General features: G+C 40.1%; 12 non-coding genes across 12 annotated transcripts; all 12 read right to left on the bottom strand.

Annotated features, from left to right (window-relative positions):
* Positions 1 to 844: 844 nt before the first annotated feature.
* Positions 845 to 963, bottom strand: LOC142347594 (5S ribosomal RNA). The gene has a single exon (XR_012760578.1). It is a non-coding gene; the product is annotated as a 5S ribosomal RNA (ribosomal RNA).
* Positions 964 to 1910: 947 nt separating this feature from the next.
* LOC142347592 (5S ribosomal RNA) lies at positions 1911 to 2029 on the bottom strand. The gene has a single exon (XR_012760576.1). It is a non-coding gene; the product is annotated as a 5S ribosomal RNA (ribosomal RNA).
* Positions 2030 to 3540: 1511 nt separating this feature from the next.
* LOC142347591 (5S ribosomal RNA) lies at positions 3541 to 3659 on the bottom strand. Its single transcript, XR_012760575.1, has one exon. It is a non-coding gene; the product is annotated as a 5S ribosomal RNA (ribosomal RNA).
* A 2075-nt stretch (positions 3660 to 5734) lies between these two features.
* Positions 5735 to 5853, bottom strand: LOC142347590 (5S ribosomal RNA). Its single transcript, XR_012760574.1, has one exon. It is a non-coding gene; the product is annotated as a 5S ribosomal RNA (ribosomal RNA).
* Positions 5854 to 7176: 1323 nt separating this feature from the next.
* On the bottom strand, positions 7177 to 7295 carry LOC142347589 (5S ribosomal RNA). The gene has a single exon (XR_012760573.1). It is a non-coding gene; the product is annotated as a 5S ribosomal RNA (ribosomal RNA).
* Positions 7296 to 8805: 1510 nt separating this feature from the next.
* On the bottom strand, positions 8806 to 8924 carry LOC142347588 (5S ribosomal RNA). The gene has a single exon (XR_012760572.1). It is a non-coding gene; the product is annotated as a 5S ribosomal RNA (ribosomal RNA).
* Positions 8925 to 10435: 1511 nt separating this feature from the next.
* Positions 10436 to 10554, bottom strand: LOC142347587 (5S ribosomal RNA). The gene has a single exon (XR_012760571.1). It is a non-coding gene; the product is annotated as a 5S ribosomal RNA (ribosomal RNA).
* A 1135-nt stretch (positions 10555 to 11689) lies between these two features.
* Positions 11690 to 11808, bottom strand: LOC142347586 (5S ribosomal RNA). The gene has a single exon (XR_012760570.1). It is a non-coding gene; the product is annotated as a 5S ribosomal RNA (ribosomal RNA).
* A 1510-nt stretch (positions 11809 to 13318) lies between these two features.
* Positions 13319 to 13437, bottom strand: LOC142347585 (5S ribosomal RNA). The gene has a single exon (XR_012760569.1). It is a non-coding gene; the product is annotated as a 5S ribosomal RNA (ribosomal RNA).
* A 1700-nt stretch (positions 13438 to 15137) lies between these two features.
* LOC142347584 (5S ribosomal RNA) lies at positions 15138 to 15256 on the bottom strand. The gene has a single exon (XR_012760568.1). It is a non-coding gene; the product is annotated as a 5S ribosomal RNA (ribosomal RNA).
* Positions 15257 to 16956: 1700 nt separating this feature from the next.
* Positions 16957 to 17075, bottom strand: LOC142347583 (5S ribosomal RNA). Its single transcript, XR_012760567.1, has one exon. It is a non-coding gene; the product is annotated as a 5S ribosomal RNA (ribosomal RNA).
* A 1325-nt stretch (positions 17076 to 18400) lies between these two features.
* Positions 18401 to 18519, bottom strand: LOC142347581 (5S ribosomal RNA). Its single transcript, XR_012760565.1, has one exon. It is a non-coding gene; the product is annotated as a 5S ribosomal RNA (ribosomal RNA).
* Positions 18520 to 19627: the final 1108 nt, after the last annotated feature.

Genomic DNA, 19627 nt, shown 5'->3' with positions numbered 1-19627 from the left:
TTAACTTTTTCGATCACCGAACTTTGTTTTGGCCACCAAATCGTCAATTTTAGTCCAAATTGGCTCATTTTTTGTGGGCATGCTCCACTTGAGCCATAGTTTGGGATAAAACAAAAAAATCTGGCACAGCGAATCATTTTGGACAGGTTTTTACCGATTTCCAAAAAAGTATCCGCGCTCGATGAGGCTTAACTTTTTCGATCACCGAACTTTGTTTTGGTCACCAAATCGTCAATTTTAGTCCGAATTGGCTCATTTTTTGTGGGCATGCTCCACTTGAGCCATAGTTTGGGATAAAACAAAAAAATCTGGCACAGCGAATCATTTCGGACAGGTTTTTACCGATTTCCAAAAAAGTATCCGCGCTCGATGAGGCTTAACTTTTTCGATCACCGAACTTTGTTTTGGTCACCAAATCGTCAATTTTAGTCCAAATTGGCTCATTTTTTGTGGGCATGCTCCACTTGAGCCATAGTTTGGGATAAAACAAAAAAATCTGGCACAGCGAATCATTTTGGACAAGTTTTTACCGATTTCCAAAAAAGTATCCGCGCTCGATGAGGCTTAACTTTTTCGATCACCGAACTTTGTTTTGGCCACCAAATCGTCAATTTTAGTCCGAAATGGCTCATTTTTTGTGGGCATGCTCCACTTGAGCCATAGTTGGGGCTAAAACAAAAAAATCTGGCACAGCGAACCATTTTGGACAAGTTTTCACCAATTTCCAAAAAAGTATCCGCGCTCGATGAGGCTTAACTTTTTCGATCACCGAGGCTTTTTGAGGCTCTAAAATGTGTAAATATCGAATAAAAGTATTCTATGAGGTTTGAATACTCAAAAAAAAAGCCTACAACACCTGGTGTTCCCAAGCGGTCACCCATCCAAGTACTAACCAGGCCCAATGTTGCTTAACTTCGGTGATCGGACGAGAACCGGTGCATTCAACATGGTATGGTCGTAGGCATTTGCGTAAGTGGGAGCGAATTTATATACAACAGTATTGTTTTGTAGTCCTATATTCATATACAGGATCACTTTAACTGGCCGCCTTGCGGTTTGCAAAATAGTCACTTAATACATGCAATTTTAGCCACGGTTGTGTTATAATTTATGCAATTCGTAGCCATACAGTGTATTATGACCAACGCACAAACTTTTTGCTTCCAACCATCCACAATACAGTGGAACGGCCCCAAAACAAGGGAGAGATGAATTGGGTCCGAGGAACCTGTTCAACCGGACATTGAACCGGAAGCATGACTTCAGTGGGTTTAGGTCGGTAATTGGGAAAATCAGTGGCGAATTGCTTTTAGCCTAATTGTTGTGATAAACTTATTAAATAGGTAAGTATCAACTCTATTTGATAAGTTTTATTTGAATGCACTCTGCGTTAGCGGAGTGCAGCCTAAAGAATGGAACTCAGCGATTTGCACTAACCTAAAAGTTAGATTAATAAAGGGAAATTTTACAATTAGTATTGATGTTTCCGAGACAGTTCCAAATATCAAATATACAGTAAACGCAAGCAGGGGAACTATTAGAATGGCCTTTACAAGTATATGGGGTGTGTTTGGAGCAATGGTTATTGCTGAAATTGTCATTTACAAAAAGTATCCGCGCTCGATGAGGCTTAACTTTTTCGATCACCGAACTTTGTTTTGGCCACCAAATCGTCAATTTTAGTCCGAAATGGCTCATTTTTTGTGGGCATGCTCCACTTGAGCCATAGTTGGGGCTAAAACAAAAAAATCTGGCACAGCGAACCATTTTGGACAAGTTTTCACCAATTTCCAAAAAAGTATCCGCGCTCGATGAGGCTTAACTTTTTCGATCACCGAGGCTTTTTGAGGCTCTAAAATGTGTAAATATCGAATAAAAGTATTCTATGAGGTTTGAATACTCAAAAAAAAAGCCTACAACACCTGGTGTTCCCAAGCGGTCACCCATCCAAGTACTAACCAGGCCCAATGTTGCTTAACTTCGGTGATCGGACGAGAACCGGTGCATTCAACATGGTATGGTCGTAGGCATTTGCGTAAGTGGGAGCGAATTTATATACAACAGTATTGTTTTGTAGTCCTATATTCATATACAGGATCACTTTAACTGGCCGCCTTGCGGTTTGCAAAATAGTCACTTAATACATGCAATTTTAGCCACGGTTGTGTTATAATTTATGCAATTCGTAGCCATACAGTGTATTATGACCAACGCACAAACTTTTTGCTTCCAACCATCCACAATACAGTGGAACGGCCCCAAAACAAGGGAGAGATGAATTGGGTCCGAGGAACCTGTTCAACCGGACATTGAACCGGAAGCATGACTTCAGTGGGTTTAGGTCGGTAATTGGGAAAATCAGTGGCGAATTGCTTTTAGCCTAATTGTTGTGATAAACTTATTAAATAGGTAAGTATCAACTCTATTTGATAAGTTTTATTTGAATGCACTCTGCGTTAGCGGAGTGCAGCCTAAAGAATGGAACTCAGCGATTTGCACTAACTTAAAAGTTAGATTAATAAAGGGAAATTTTACAATTAGTATTGATGTTTCCGAGACAGTTCCAAATATCAAATATACAGTAAACGCAAGCAGGGGAACTATTAGAATGGCCTTTACAAGTATATGGGGTGTGTTTGGAGCAATGGTTATTGCTGAAATTGTCATTTACAAAAAGTATCCGCGCTCGATGAGGCTTAACTTTTTCGATCACCGAACTTTGTTTTGGCCACCAAATCGTCAATTTTAGTCCAAATTGGCTCATTTTTTGTGGGCATGCTCCACTTGAGCCATAGTTTGGGATAAAACAAAAAAATCTGGCACAGCGAATCATTTTGGACAGGTTTTTACCGATTTCCAAAAAAGTATCCGCGCTCGATGAGGCTTAACTTTTTCGATCACCGAACTTTGTTTTGGTCACCAAATCGTCAATTTTAGTCCGAATTGGCTCATTTTTTGTGGGCATGCTCCACTTGAGCCATAGTTTGGGATAAAACAAAAAAATCTGGCACAGCGAATCATTTCGGACAGGTTTTTACCGATTTCCAAAAAAGTATCCGCGCTCGATGAGGCTTAACTTTTTCGATCACCGAACTTTGTTTTGGTCACCAAATCGTCAATTTTAGTCCAAATTGGCTCATTTTTTGTGGGCATGCTCCACTTGAGCCATAGTTTGGGATAAAACAAAAAAATCTGGCACAGCGAATCATTTTGGACAAGTTTTTACCGATTTCCAAAAAAGTATCCGCGCTCGATGAGGCTTAACTTTTTCGATCACCGAACTTTGTTTTGGCCACCAAATCGTCAATTTTAGTCCGAAATGGCTCATTTTTTGTGGGCATGCTCCACTTGAGCCATAGTTGGGGCTAAAACAAAAAAATCTGGCACAGCGAACCATTTTGGACAAGTTTTCACCAATTTCCAAAAAAGTATCCGCGCTCGATGAGGCTTAACTTTTTCGATCACCGAGGCTTTTTGAGGCTCTAAAATGTGTAAATATCGAATAAAAGTATTCTATGAGGTTTGAATACTCAAAAAAAAAGCCTACAACACCTGGTGTTCCCAAGCGGTCACCCATCCAAGTACTAACCAGGCCCAATGTTGCTTAACTTCGGTGATCGGACGAGAACCGGTGCATTCAACATGGTATGGTCGTAGGCATTTGCGTAAGTGGGAGCGAATTTATATACAACAGTATTGTTTTGTAGTCCTATATTCATATACAGGATCACTTTAACTGGCCGCCTTGCGGTTTGCAAAATAGTCACTTAATACATGCAATTTTAGCCACGGTTGTGTTATAATTTATGCAATTCGTAGCCATACAGTGTATTATGACCAACGCACAAACTTTTTGCTTCCAACCATCCACAATACAGTGGAACGGCCCCAAAACAAGGGAGAGATGAATTGGGTCCGAGGAACCTGTTCAACCGGACATTGAACCGGAAGCATGACTTCAGTGGGTTTAGGTCGGTAATTGGGAAAATCAGTGGCGAATTGCTTTTAGCCTAATTGTTGTGATAAACTTATTAAATAGGTAAGTATCAACTCTATTTGATAAGTTTTATTTGAATGCACTCTGCGTTAGCGGAGTGCAGCCTAAAGAATGGAACTCAGCGATTTGCACTAACTTAAAAGTTAGATTAATAAAGGGAAATTTTACAATTAGTATTGATGTTTCCGAGACAGTTCCAAATATCAAATATACAGTAAACGCAAGCAGGGGAACTATTAGAATGGCCTTTACAAGTATATGGGGTGTGTTTGGAGCAATGGTTATTGCTGAAATTGTCATTTACAAAAAGTATCCGCGCTCGATGAGGCTTAACTTTTTCGATCACCGAACTTTGTTTTGGCCACCAAATCGTCAATTTTAGTCCGAATTGGCTCATTTTTTGTGGGCATGCTCCACTTGAGCCATAGTTTGGGATAAAACAAAAAAATCTGGCACAGCGAATCATTTCGGACAGGTTTTTACCGATTTCCAAAAAAGTATCCGCGCTCGATGAGGCTTAACTTTTTCGATCACCGAACTTTGTTTTGGTCACCAAATCGTCAATTTTAGTCCAAATTGGCTCATTTTTTGTGGGCATGCTCCACTTGAGCCATAGTTTGGGATAAAACAAAAAAATCTGGCACAGCGAATCATTTTGGACAAGTTTTTACCGATTTCCAAAAAAGTATCCGCGCTCGATGAGGCTTAACTTTTTCGATCACCGAACTTTGTTTTGGCCACCAAATCGTCAATTTTAGTCCGAATTGGCTCATTTTTTGTGGGCATGCTCCACTTGAGCCATAGTTTGGGATAAAACAAAAAAATCTGGCACAGCGAATCATTTCGGACAGGTTTTTACCGATTTCCAAAAAAGTATCCGCGCTCGATGAGGCTTAACTTTTTCGATCACCGAACTTTGTTTTGGTCACCAAATCGTCAATTTTAGTCCAAATTGGCTCATTTTTTGTGGGCATGCTCCACTTGAGCCATAGTTTGGGATAAAACAAAAAAATCTGGCACAGCGAATCATTTTGGACAAGTTTTTACCGATTTCCAAAAAAGTATCCGCGCTCGATGAGGCTTAACTTTTTCGATCACCGAACTTTGTTTTGGCCACCAAATCGTCAATTTTAGTCCGAAATGGCTCATTTTTTGTGGGCATGCTCCACTTCAGCCACAGTTGGGGCTAAAACAAAAAAATCTGGCACAGCGAATCATTTCGGACAGGTTTTTACCGATTTCCAAAAAAGTATCCGCGCTCGATGAGGCTTAACTTTTTCGATCACCGAACTTTGTTTTGGTCACCAAATCGTCAATTTTAGTCCAAATTGGCTCATTTTTTGTGGGCATGCTCCACTTGAGCCATAGTTTGGGATAAAACAAAAAAATCTGGCACAGCGAATCATTTTGGACAAGTTTTTACCGATTTCCAAAAAAGTATCCGCGCTCGATGAGGCTTAACTTTTTCGATCACCGAACTTTGTTTTGGCCACCAAATCGTCAATTTTAGTCCGAAATGGCTCATTTTTTGTGGGCATGCTCCACTTGAGCCATAGTTGGGGCTAAAACAAAAAAATCTGGCACAGCGAACCATTTTGGACAAGTTTTCACCAATTTCCAAAAAAGTATCCGCGCTCGATGAGGCTTAACTTTTTCGATCACCGAGGCTTTTTGAGGCTCTAAAATGTGTAAATATCGAATAAAAGTATTCTATGAGGTTTGAATACTCAAAAAAAAAGCCTACAACACCTGGTGTTCCCAAGCGGTCACCCATCCAAGTACTAACCAGGCCCAATGTTGCTTAACTTCGGTGATCGGACGAGAACCGGTGCATTCAACATGGTATGGTCGTAGGCATTTGCGTAAGTGGGAGCGAATTTATATACAACAGTATTGTTTTGTAGTCCTATATTCATATACAGGATCACTTTAACTGGCCGCCTTGCGGTTTGCAAAATAGTCACTTAATACATGCAATTTTAGCCACGGTTGTGTTATAATTTATGCAATTCGTAGCCATACAGTGTATTATGACCAACGCACAAACTTTTTGCTTCCAACCATCCACAATACAGTGGAACGGCCCCAAAACAAGGGAGAGATGAATTGGGTCCGAGGAACCTGTTCAACCGGACATTGAACCGGAAGCATGACTTCAGTGGGTTTAGGTCGGTAATTGGGAAAATCAGTGGCGAATTGCTTTTAGCCTAATTGTTGTGATAAACTTATTAAATAGGTAAGTATCAACTCTATTTGATAAGTTTTATTTGAATGCACTCTGCGTTAGCGGAGTGCAGCCTAAAGAATGGAACTCAGCGATTTGCACTAACTTAAAAGTTAGATTAATAAAGGGAAATTTTACAATTAGTATTGATGTTTCCGAGACAGTTCCAAATATCAAATATACAGTAAACGCAAGCAGGGGAACTATTAGAATGGCCTTTACAAGTATATGGGGTGTGTTTGGAGCAATGGTTATTGCTGAAATTGTCATTTACAAAAAGTATCCGCGCTCGATGAGGCTTAACTTTTTCGATCACCGAACTTTGTTTTGGCCACCAAATCGTCAATTTTAGTCCGAATTGGCTCATTTTTTGTGGGCATGCTCCACTTGAGCCATAGTTTGGGATAAAACAAAAAAATCTGGCACAGCGAATCATTTCGGACAGGTTTTTACCGATTTCCAAAAAAGTATCCGCGCTCGATGAGGCTTAACTTTTTCGATCACCGAACTTTGTTTTGGTCACCAAATCGTCAATTTTAGTCCAAATTGGCTCATTTTTTGTGGGCATGCTCCACTTGAGCCATAGTTTGGGATAAAACAAAAAAATCTGGCACAGCGAATCATTTTGGACAAGTTTTTACCGATTTCCAAAAAAGTATCCGCGCTCGATGAGGCTTAACTTTTTCGATCACCGAACTTTGTTTTGGCCACCAAATCGTCAATTTTAGTCCGAAATGGCTCATTTTTTGTGGGCATGCTCCACTTGAGCCATAGTTGGGGCTAAAACAAAAAAATCTGGCACAGCGAACCATTTTGGACAAGTTTTCACCAATTTCCAAAAAAGTATCCGCGCTCGATGAGGCTTAACTTTTTCGATCACCGAGGCTTTTTGAGGCTCTAAAATGTGTAAATATCGAATAAAAGTATTCTATGAGGTTTGAATACTCAAAAAAAAAGCCTACAACACCTGGTGTTCCCAAGCGGTCACCCATCCAAGTACTAACCAGGCCCAATGTTGCTTAACTTCGGTGATCGGACGAGAACCGGTGCATTCAACATGGTATGGTCGTAGGCATTTGCGTAAGTGGGAGCGAATTTATATACAACAGTATTGTTTTGTAGTCCTATATTCATATACAGGATCACTTTAACTGGCCGCCTTGCGGTTTGCAAAATAGTCACTTAATACATGCAATTTTAGCCACGGTTGTGTTATAATTTATGCAATTCGTAGCCATACAGTGTATTATGACCAACGCACAAACTTTTTGCTTCCAACCATCCACAATACAGTGGAACGGCCCCAAAACAAGGGAGAGATGAATTGGGTCCGAGGAACCTGTTCAACCGGACATTGAACCGGAAGCATGACTTCAGTGGGTTTAGGTCGGTAATTGGGAAAATCAGTGGCGAATTGCTTTTAGCCTAATTGTTGTGATAAACTTATTAAATAGGTAAGTATCAACTCTATTTGATAAGTTTTATTTGAATGCACTCTGCGTTAGCGGAGTGCAGCCTAAAGAATGGAACTCAGCGATTTGCACTAACTTAAAAGTTAGATTAATAAAGGGAAATTTTACAATTAGTATTGATGTTTCCGAGACAGTTCCAAATATCAAATATACAGTAAACGCAAGCAGGGGAACTATTAGAATGGCCTTTACAAGTATATGGGGTGTGTTTGGAGCAATGGTTATTGCTGAAATTGTCATTTACAAAAAGTATCCGCGCTCGATGAGGCTTAACTTTTTCGATCACCGAACTTTGTTTTGGCCACCAAATCGTCAATTTTAGTCCAAATTGGCTCATTTTTTATGGGCATGCTCCACTTGAGCCATAGTTTGGGATAAAACAAAAAAATCTGGCACAGCGAATCATTTTGGACAGGTTTTTACCGATTTCCAAAAAAGTATCCGCGCTCGATGAGGCTTAACTTTTTCGATCACCGAACTTTGTTTTGGTCACCAAATCGTCAATTTTAGTCCGAATTGGCTCATTTTTTGTGGGCATGCTCCACTTGAGCCATAGTTTGGGATAAAACAAAAAATCTGGCACAGCGAATCATTTCGGACAGGTTTTTACCGATTTCCAAAAAAGTATCCGCGCTCGATGAGGCTTAACTTTTTCGATCACCGAACTTTGTTTTGGTCACCAAATCGTCAATTTTAGTCCAAATTGGCTCATTTTTTGTGGGCATGCTCCACTTGAGCCATAGTTTGGGATAAAACAAAAAAATCTGGCACAGCGAATCATTTTGGACAAGTTTTTACCGATTTCCAAAAAAGTATCCGCGCTCGATGAGGCTTAACTTTTTCGATCACCGAACTTTGTTTTGGCCACCAAATCGTCAATTTTAGTCCGAAATGGCTCATTTTTTGTGGGCATGCTCCACTTGAGCCATAGTTGGGGCTAAAACAAAAAAATCTGGCACAGCGAACCATTTTGGACAAGTTTTCACCAATTTCCAAAAAAGTATCCGCGCTCGATGAGGCTTAACTTTTTCGATCACCGAGGCTTTTTGAGGCTCTAAAATGTGTAAATATCGAATAAAAGTATTCTATGAGGTTTGAATACTCAAAAAAAAAGCCTACAACACCTGGTGTTCCCAAGCGGTCACCCATCCAAGTACTAACCAGGCCCAATGTTGCTTAACTTCGGTGATCGGACGAGAACCGGTGCATTCAACATGGTATGGTCGTAGGCATTTGCGTAAGTGGGAGCGAATTTATATACAACAGTATTGTTTTGTAGTCCTATATTCATATACAGGATCACTTTAACTGGCCGCCTTGCGGTTTGCAAAATAGTCACTTAATACATGCAATTTTAGCCACGGTTGTGTTATAATTTATGCAATTCGTAGCCATACAGTGTATTATGACCAACGCACAAACTTTTTGCTTCCAACCATCCACAATACAGTGGAACGGCCCCAAAACAAGGGAGAGATGAATTGGGTCCGAGGAACCTGTTCAACCGGACATTGAACCGGAAGCATGACTTCAGTGGGTTTAGGTCGGTAATTGGGAAAATCAGTGGCGAATTGCTTTTAGCCTAATTGTTGTGATAAACTTATTAAATAGGTAAGTATCAACTCTATTTGATAAGTTTTATTTGAATGCACTCTGCGTTAGCGGAGTGCAGCCTAAAGAATGGAACTCAGCGATTTGCACTAACGTAAAAGTTAGATTAATAAAGGGAAATTTTACAATTAGTATTGATGTTTCCGAGACAGTTCCAAATATCAAATATACAGTAAACGCAAGCAGGGGAACTATTAGAATGGCCTTTACAAGTATATGGGGTGTGTTTGGAGCAATGGTTATTGCTGAAATTGTCATTTACAAAAAGTATCCGCGCTCGATGAGGCTTAACTTTTTCGATCACCGAACTTTGTTTTGGCCACCAAATCGTCAATTTTAGTCCAAATTGGCTCATTTTTTGTGGGCATGCTCCACTTGAGCCATAGTTTGGGATAAAACAAAAAAATCTGGCACAGCGAATCATTTTGGACAGGTTTTTACCGATTTCCAAAAAAGTATCCGCGCTCGATGAGGCTTAACTTTTTCGATCACCGAACTTTGTTTTGGTCACCAAATCGTCAATTTTAGTCCGAATTGGCTCATTTTTTGTGGGCATGCTCCACTTGAGCCATAGTTTGGGATAAAACAAAAAAATCTGGCACAGCGAATCATTTCGGACAGGTTTTTACCGATTTCCAAAAAAGTATCCGCGCTCGATGAGGCTTAACTTTTTCGATCACCGAACTTTGTTTTGGTCACCAAATCGTCAATTTTAGTCCAAATTGGCTCATTTTTTGTGGGCATGCTCCACTTGAGCCATAGTTTGGGATAAAACAAAAAAATCTGGCACAGCGAATCATTTTGGACAAGTTTTTACCGATTTCCAAAAAAGTATCCGCGCTCGATGAGGCTTAACTTTTTCGATCACCGAACTTTGTTTTGGCCACCAAATCGTCAATTTTAGTCCGAAATGGCTCATTTTTTGTGGGCATGCTCCACTTGAGCCATAGTTGGGGCTAAAACAAAAAAATCTGGCACAGCGAACCATTTTGGACAAGTTTTCACCAATTTCCAAAAAAGTATCCGCGCTCGATGAGGCTTAACTTTTTCGATCACCGAGGCTTTTTGAGGCTCTAAAATGTGTAAATATCGAATAAAAGTATTCTATGAGGTTTGAATACTCAAAAAAAAAGCCTACAACACCTGGTGTTCCCAAGCGGTCACCCATCCAAGTACTAACCAGGCCCAATGTTGCTTAACTTCGGTGATCGGACGAGAACCGGTGCATTCAACATGGTATGGTCGTAGGCATTTGCGTAAGTGGGAGCGAATTTATATACAACAGTATTGTTTTGTAGTCCTATATTCATATACAGGATCACTTTAACTGGCCGCCTTGCGGTTTGCAAAATAGTCACTTAATACATGCAATTTTAGCCACGGTTGTGTTATAATTTATGCAATTCGTAGCCATACAGTGTATTATGACCAACGCACAAACTTTTTGCTTCCAACCATCCACAATACAGTGGAACGGCCCCAAAACAAGGGAGAGATGAATTGGGTCCGAGGAACCTGTTCAACCGGACATTGAACCGGAAGCATGACTTCAGTGGGTTTAGGTCGGTAATTGGGAAAATCAGTGGCGAATTGCTTTTAGCCTAATTGTTGTGATAAACTTATTAAATAGGTAAGTATCAACTCTATTTGATAAGTTTTATTTGAATGCACTCTGCGTTAGCGGAGTGCAGCCTAAAGAATGGAACTCAGCGATTTGCACTAACTTAAAAGTTAGATTAATAAAGGGAAATTTTACAATTAGTATTGATGTTTCCGAGACAGTTCCAAATATCAAATATACAGTAAACGCAAGCAGGGGAACTATTAGAATGGCCTTTACAAGTATATGGGGTGTGTTTGGAGCAATGGTTATTGCTGAAATTGTCATTTACAAAAAGTATCCGCGCTCGATGAGGCTTAACTTTTTCGATCACCGAACTTTGTTTTGGTCACCAAATCGTCAATTTTAGTCCAAATTGGCTCATTTTTTGTGGGCATGCTCCACTTGAGCCATAGTTTGGGATAAAACAAAAAAATCTGGCACAGCGAATCATTTTGGACAAGTTTTTACCGATTTCCAAAAAAGTATCCGCGCTCGATGAGGCTTAACTTTTTCGATCACCGAACTTTGTTTTGGCCACCAAATCGTCAATTTTAGTCCGAAATGGCTCATTTTTTGTGGGCATGCTCCACTTGAGCCATAGTTGGGGCTAAAACAAAAAAATCTGGCACAGCGAACCATTTTGGACAAGTTTTCACCAATTTCCAAAAAAGTATCCGCGCTCGATGAGGCTTAACTTTTTCGATCACCGAGGCTTTTTGAGGCTCTAAAATGTGTAAATATCGAATAAAAGTATTCTATGAGGTTTGAATACTCAAAAAAAAAGCCTACAACACCTGGTGTTCCCAAGCGGTCACCCATCCAAGTACTAACCAGGCCCAATGTTGCTTAACTTCGGTGATCGGACGAGAACCGGTGCATTCAACATGGTATGGTCGTAGGCATTTGCGTAAGTGGGAGCGAATTTATATACAACAGTATTGTTTTGTAGTCCTATATTCATATACAGGATCACTTTAACTGGCCGCCTTGCGGTTTGCAAAATAGTCACTTAATACATGCAATTTTAGCCACGGTTGTGTTATAATTTATGCAATTCGTAGCCATACAGTGTATTATGACCAACGCACAAACTTTTTGCTTCCAACCATCCACAATACAGTGGAACGGCCCCAAAACAAGGGAGAGATGAATTGGGTCCGAGGAACCTGTTCAACCGGACATTGAACCGGAAGCATGACTTCAGTGGGTTTAGGTCGGTAATTGGGAAAATCAGTGGCGAATTGCTTTTAGCCTAATTGTTGTGATAAACTTATTAAATAGGTAAGTATCAACTCTATTTGATAAGTTTTATTTGAATGCACTCTGCGTTAGCGGAGTGCAGCCTAAAGAATGGAACTCAGCGATTTGCACTAACTTAAAAGTTAGATTAATAAAGGGAAATTTTACAATTAGTATTGATGTTTCCGAGACAGTTCCAAATATCAAATATACAGTAAACGCAAGCAGGGGAACTATTAGAATGGCCTTTACAAGTATATGGGGTGTGTTTGGAGCAATGGTTATTGCTGAAATTGTCATTTACAAAAAGTATCCGCGCTCGATGAGGCTTAACTTTTTCGATCACCGAACTTTGTTTTGGCCACCAAATCGTCAATTTTAGTCCAAATTGGCTCATTTTTTGTGGGCATGCTCCACTTGAGCCATAGTTTGGGATAAAACAAAAAAATCTGGCACAGCGAATCATTTTGGACAGGTTTTTACCGATTTCCAAAAAAGTATCCGCGCTCGATGAGGCTTAACTTTTTCGATCACCGAACTTTGTTTTGGTCACCAAATCGTCAATTTTAGTCCGAATTGGCTCATTTTTTGTGGGCATGCTCCACTTGAGCCATAGTTTGGGATAAAACAAAAAAATCTGGCACAGCGAATCATTTCGGACAGGTTTTTACCGATTTCCAAAAAAGTATCCGCGCTCGATGAGGCTTAACTTTTTCGATCACCGAACTTTGTTTTGGTCACCAAATCGTCAATTTTAGTCCAAATTGGCTCATTTTTTGTGGGCATGCTCCACTTGAGCCATAGTTTGGGATAAAACAAAAAAATCTGGCACAGCGAATCATTTTGGACAAGTTTTTACCGATTTCCAAAAAAGTATCCGCGCTCGATGAGGCTTAACTTTTTCGATCACCGAACTTTGTTTTGGCCACCAAATCGTCAATTTTAGTCCGAAATGGCTCATTTTTTGTGGGCATGCTCCACTTGAGCCATAGTTGGGGCTAAAACAAAAAAATCTGGCACAGCGAACCATTTTGGACAAGTTTTCACCAATTTCCAAAAAAGTATCCGCGCTCGATGAGGCTTAACTTTTTCGATCACCGAGGCTTTTTGAGGCTCTAAAATGTGTAAATATCGAATAAAAGTATTCTATGAGGTTTGAATACTCAAAAAAAAGCCTACAACACCTGGTGTTCCCAAGCGGTCACCCATCCAAGTACTAACCAGGCCCAATGTTGCTTAACTTCGGTGATCGGACGAGAACCGGTGCATTCAACATGGTATGGTCGTAGGCATTTGCGTAAGTGGGAGCGAATTTATATACAACAGTATTGTTTTGTAGTCCTATATTCATATACAGGATCACTTTAACTGGCCGCCTTGCGGTTTGCAAAATAGTCACTTAATACATGCAATTTTAGCCACGGTTGTGTTATAATTTATGCAATTCGTAGCCATACAGTGTATTATGACCAACGCACAAACTTTTTGCTTCCAACCATCCACAATACAGTGGAACGGCCCCAAAACAAGGGAGAGATGAATTGGGTCCGAGGAACCTGTTCAACCGGACATTGAACCGGAAGCATGACTTCAGTGGGTTTAGGTCGGTAATTGGGAAAATCAGTGGCGAATTGCTTTTAGCCTAATTGTTGTGATAAACTTATTAAATAGGTAAGTATCAACTCTATTTGATAAGTTTTATTTGAATGCACTCTGCGTTAGCGGAGTGCAGCCTAAAGAATGGAACTCAGCGATTTGCACTAACTTAAAAGTTAGATTAATAAAGGGAAATTTTACAATTAGTATTGATGTTTCCGAGACAGTTCCAAATATCAAATATACAGTAAACGCAAGCAGGGGAACTATTAGAATGGCCTTTACAAGTATATGGGGTGTGTTTGGAGCAATGGTTATTGCTGAAATTGTCATTTACAAAAAGTATCCGCGCTCGATGAGGCTTAACTTTTTCGATCACTGAACTTTGTTTTGGTCACCAAATCGTCAATTTTAGTCCAAATTGGCTCATTTTTTGTGGGCATGCTCCACTTGAGCCATAGTTTGGGATAAAACAAAAAAAATCTGGCACAGCGAACCATTTTGGACAGGTTTTTACCGATTTCCAAAAAAGTATCCGCGCTCGATGAGGCTTAACTTTTTCGATCACCGAACTTTGTTTTGGTCACCAAATCGTCAATTTTAGTCCGAATTGGCTCATTTTTTGTGGGCATGCTCCACTTGAGCCATAGTTTGGGATAAAACAAAAAAATCTGGCACAGCGAATCATTTCGGACAGGTTTTTACCGATTTCCAAAAAAGTATCCGCGCTCGATGAGGCTTAACTTTTTCGATCACCGAACTTTGTTTTGGTCACCAAATCGTCAATTTTAGTCCAAATTGGCTCATTTTTTGTGGGCATGCTCCACTTGAGCCATAGTTTGGGATAAAACAAAAAAATCTGGCACAGCGAACCATTTTGGACAAGTTTTCACCAATTTCCAAAAAAGTATCCGCGCTCGATGAGGCTTAACTTTTTCGATCACCGAACTTTGTTTTGGCCACCAAATCGTCAATTTTAGTCCGAAATGGCTCATTTTTTGTGGGCATGCTTCACTTGAGCCATAGTTGGGGCTAAAACAAAAAAATCTGGCACAGCGAACCATTTTGGACAAGTTTTCACCAATTTCCAAAAAGTATCCGCGCTCGATGAGGCTTAACTTTTTCGATCACCGAACTTTGTTTTGGCCACCAAATCGTCAATTTTAGTCCGAAATGGCTCATTTTTTGTGGGCATGCTCCACTTGAGCCATAGTTGGGGCTAAAACAAAAAAATCTGGCACAGCGAACCATTTTGGACAAGTTTTCACCAATTTCCAAAAAAGTATCCGCGCTCGATGAGGCTTAACTTTTTCGATCACCGAGGCTTTTTGAGGCTCTAAAATGTGTAAATATCGAATAAAAGTATTCTATGAGGTTTGAATACTCAAAAGAAAAAGCCTACAACACCTGGTGTTCCCAAGCGGTCACCCATCCAAGTACTAACCAGGCCCAATGTTGCTTAACTTCGGTGATCGGACGAGAACCGGTGCATTCAACATGGTATGGTCGTAGGCATTTGCGTAAGTGGGAGCGAATTTATATACAACAGTATTGTTTTGTAGTCCTATATTCATATACAGGATCACTTTAACTGGCCGCCTTGCCGTTTGCAAAATAGTCACTTAATACATGCAATTTTAGCCACGGTTGTGTTATAATTTATGCAATTCGTAGCCATACAGTGTATTATGACCAACGCACAAACTTTTTGCTTCCAACCATCCACAATACAGTGGAACGGCCCCAAAACAAGGGAGAGATGAATTGGGTCCGAGGAACCTGTTCAACCGGACATTGAACCGGAAGCATGACTTCAGTGGGTTTAGGTCGGTAATTGGGAAAATCAGTGGCGAATTGCTTTTAGCCTAATTGTTGTGATAAACTTATTAAATAGGTAAGTATCAACTCTATTTGATAAGTTTTATTTGAATGCACTCTGCGTTAGCGGAGTGCAGCCTAAAGAATGGAACTCAGCGATTTGCACTAACTTAAAAGTTAGATTAATAAAGGGAAATTTTACAATTAGTATTGATGTTTCCGAGACAGTTCCAAATATCAAATATACAGTAAACGCAAGCAGGGGAACTATTAGAATGGCCTTTACAAGTATATGGGGTGTGTTTGGAGCAATGGTTATTGCTGAAATTGTCATTTACAAAAAGTATCCGCGCTCGATGAGGCTTAACTTTTTCGATCACTGAACTTTGTTTTGGTCACCAAATCGTCAATTTTAGTCCAAATTGGCTCATTTTTTGTGGGCATGCTCCACTTGAGCCATAGTTTGGGATAAAACAAAAAAAATCTGGCACAGCGAACCATTTTGGACAGGTTTTTACCGATTTCCAAAAAAGTATCCGCGCTCGATGAGGCTTAACTTTTTCGATCACCGAACTTTGTTTTGGTCACCAAATCGTCAATTTTAGTCCGAATTGGCTCATTTTTTGTGGGCATGCTCCACTTGAGCCATAGTTTGGGATAAAACAAAAAAATCTGGCACAGCGAATCATTTCGGACAGGTTTTTACCGATTTCCAAAAAAGTATCCGCGCTCGATGAGGCTTAACTTTTTCGATCACCGAACTTTGTTTTGGTCACCAAATCGTCAATTTTAGTCCAAATTGGCTCATTTTTTGTGGGCATGCTCCACTTGAGCCATAGTTTGGGATAAAACAAAAAAATCTGGCACAGCGAACCATTTTGGACAAGTTTTCACCAATTTCCAAAAAAGTATCCGCGCTCGATGAGGCTTAACTTTTTCGATCACCGAACTTTGTTTTGGCCACCAAATCGTCAATTTTAGTCCGAAATGGCTCATTTTTTGTGGGCATGCTTCACTTGAGCCATAGTTGGGGCTAAAACAAAAAAATCTGGCACAGCGAACCATTTTGGACAAGTTTTCACCAATTTCCAAAAAGTATCCGCGCTCGATGAGGCTTAACTTTTTCGATCACCGAACTTTGTTTTGGCCACCAAATCGTCAATTTTAGTCCGAAATGGCTCATTTTTTGTGGGCATGCTCCACTTGAGCCATAGTTGGGGCTAAAACAAAAAAATCTGGCACAGCGAACCATTTTGGACAAGTTTTCACCAATTTCCAAAAAAGTATCCGCGCTCGATGAGGCTTAACTTTTTCGATCACCGAGGCTTTTTGAGGCTCTAAAATGTGTAAATATCGAATAAAAGTATTCTATGAGGTTTGAATACTCAAAAGAAAAAGCCTACAACACCTGGTGTTCCCAAGCGGTCACCCATCCAAGTACTAACCAGGCCCAATGTTGCTTAACTTCGGTGATCGGACGAGAACCGGTGCATTCAACATGGTATGGTCGTAGGCATTTGCGTAAGTGGGAGCGAATTTATATACAACAGTATTGTTTTGTAGTCCTATATTCATATACAGGATCACTTTAACTGGCCGCCTTGCGGTTTGCAAAATAGTCACTTAATACATGCAATTTTAGCCACGGTTGTGTTATAATTTATGCAATTCGTAGCCATACAGTGTATTATGACCAACGCACAAACTTTTTGCTTCCAACCATCCACAATACAGTGGAACGGCCCCAAAACAAGGGAGAGATGAATTGGGTCCGAGGAACCTGTTCAACCGGACATTGAACCGGAAGCATGACTTCAGTGGGTTTAGGTCGGTAATTGGGAAAATCAGTGGCGAATTGCTTTTAGCCTAATTGTTGTGATAAACTTATTAAATAGGTAAGTATCAACTCTATTTGATAAGTTTTATTTGAATGCACTCTGCGTTAGCGGAGTGCAGCCTAAAGGAATGGAACTCAGCGATTTGCACTAACGTAAAAGTTAGATTAATAAAGGGAAATTTTACAATTAGTATTGATGTTTCCGAGACAGTTCCAAATATCAAATATACAGTAAACGCAAGCAGGGGAACTATTAGAATGGCCTTTACAAGTATATGGGGTGTGTTTGGAGCAATGGTTATTGCTGAAATTGTCATTTACAAAAAGTATCCGCGCTCGATGAGGCTTAACTTTTTCGATCACCGAACTTTGTTTTGGTAACCAAATCGTCAATTTTAGTCCAAATTGGCTCATTTTTTGTGGGCATGCTCCACTTGAGCCATAGTTTGGGATAAAACAAAAAAATCTGGCACAGCGAATCATTTCGGACAGGTTTTTACCGATTTCCAAAAAAGTATCCGCGCTCGATGAGGCTTAACTTTTTCGATCACCGAACTTTGTTTTGGTCACCAAATCGTCAATTTTAGTCCAAATTGGCTCATTTTTTGTGGGCATGCTCCACTTGAGCCATAGTTTGGGATAAAACAAAAAAATCTGGCACAGCGAATCATTTTGGACAAGTTTTTACCGATTTCCAAAAAAGTATCCGCGCTCGATGAGGCTTAACTTTTTCGATCACCGAACTTTGTTTTGGCCACCAAATCGTCAATTTTAGTCCGAAATGGCTCATTTTTTGTGGGCATGCTCCACTTGAGCCATAGTTGGGGCTAAAACAAAAAAATCTGTCACAGCGAACCATTTTGGACAAGTTTTCACCAATTTCCAAAAAAGTATCCGCGCTCGATGAGGCTTAACTTTTTCGATCACCGAGGCTTTTTGAGGCTCTAAAATGTGTAAATATCGAATAAAAGTATTCTATGAGGTTTGAATACTCAAAAGAAAAAGCCTACAACACCTGGTGTTCCCAAGCGGTCACCCATCCAAGTACTAACCAGGCCCAATGTTGCTTAACTTCGGTGATCGGACGAGAACCGGTGCATTCAACATGGTATGGTCGTAGGCATTTGCGTAAGTGGGAGCGAATTTATATACAACAGTATTGTTTTGTAGTCCTATATTCATATACAGGATCACTTTAACTGGCCGCCTTGCGGTTTGCAAAATAGTCACTTAATACATGCAATTTTAGCCACGGTTGTGTTATAATTTATGCAATTCGTAGCCATACAGTGTATTATGACCAACGCACAAACTTTTTGCTTCCAACCATCCACAATACAGTGGAACGGCCCCAAAACAAGGGAGAGATGAATTGGGTCCGAGGAACCTGTTCAACCGGACATTGAACCGGAAGCATGACTTCAGTGGGTTTAGGTCGGTAATTGGGAAAATCAGTGGCGAATTGCTTTTAGCCTAATTGTTGTGATAAACTTATTAAATAGGTAAGTATCAACTCTATTTGATAAGTTTTATTTGAATGCACTCTGCGTTAGCGGAGTGCAGCCTAAAGAATGGAACTCAGCGATTTGCACTAACTTAAAAGTTAGATTAATAAAGGGAAATTTTACAATTAGTATTGATGTTTCCGAGACAGTTCCAAATATCAAATATACAGTAAACGCAAGCAGGGGAACTATTAGAATGGCCTTTACAAGTATATGGGGTGTGTTTGGAGCAATGGTTATTGCTGAAATTGTCATTTACAAAAAGTATCCGCGCTCGATGAGGCTTAACTTTTTCGATCACCGAACTTTGTTTTGGCCACCAAATCGTCAATTTTAGTCCAAATTGGCTCATTTTTTGTGGGCATGCTCCACTTGAGCCATAGTTTGGGATAAAACAAAAAAATCTGGCACAGCGAACCATTTTGGACAAGTTTTTACCGATTTCCAAAAAAGTATCCGCGCTCGATGAGGCTTAACTTTTTCGATCACCGAACTTTGTTTTGGTCACCAAATCGTCAATTTTAGTCCAAATTGGCTCATTTTTTGTGGGCATGCTCCACTTGAGCCATAGTTTGGGATAAAACAAAAAAATCTGGCACAGCGAATCATTTTGGACAAGTTTTTACCGATTTCCAAAAAAGTATCCGCGCTCGATGAGGCTTAACTTTTTCGATCACCGAACTTTGTTTTGGCCACCAAATCGTCAATTTTAGTCCGAAATGGCT

This window comes from Convolutriloba macropyga, chromosome 9 (genome assembly GCF_964194025.1).
Source record: "Convolutriloba macropyga chromosome 9, txConMacr16.3, whole genome shotgun sequence".
Lineage (NCBI taxonomy): Eukaryota > Metazoa > Xenacoelomorpha > Acoela > Convolutidae > Convolutriloba > Convolutriloba macropyga.
This window is presented reverse-complemented; position numbering and strand designations above follow the sequence as displayed.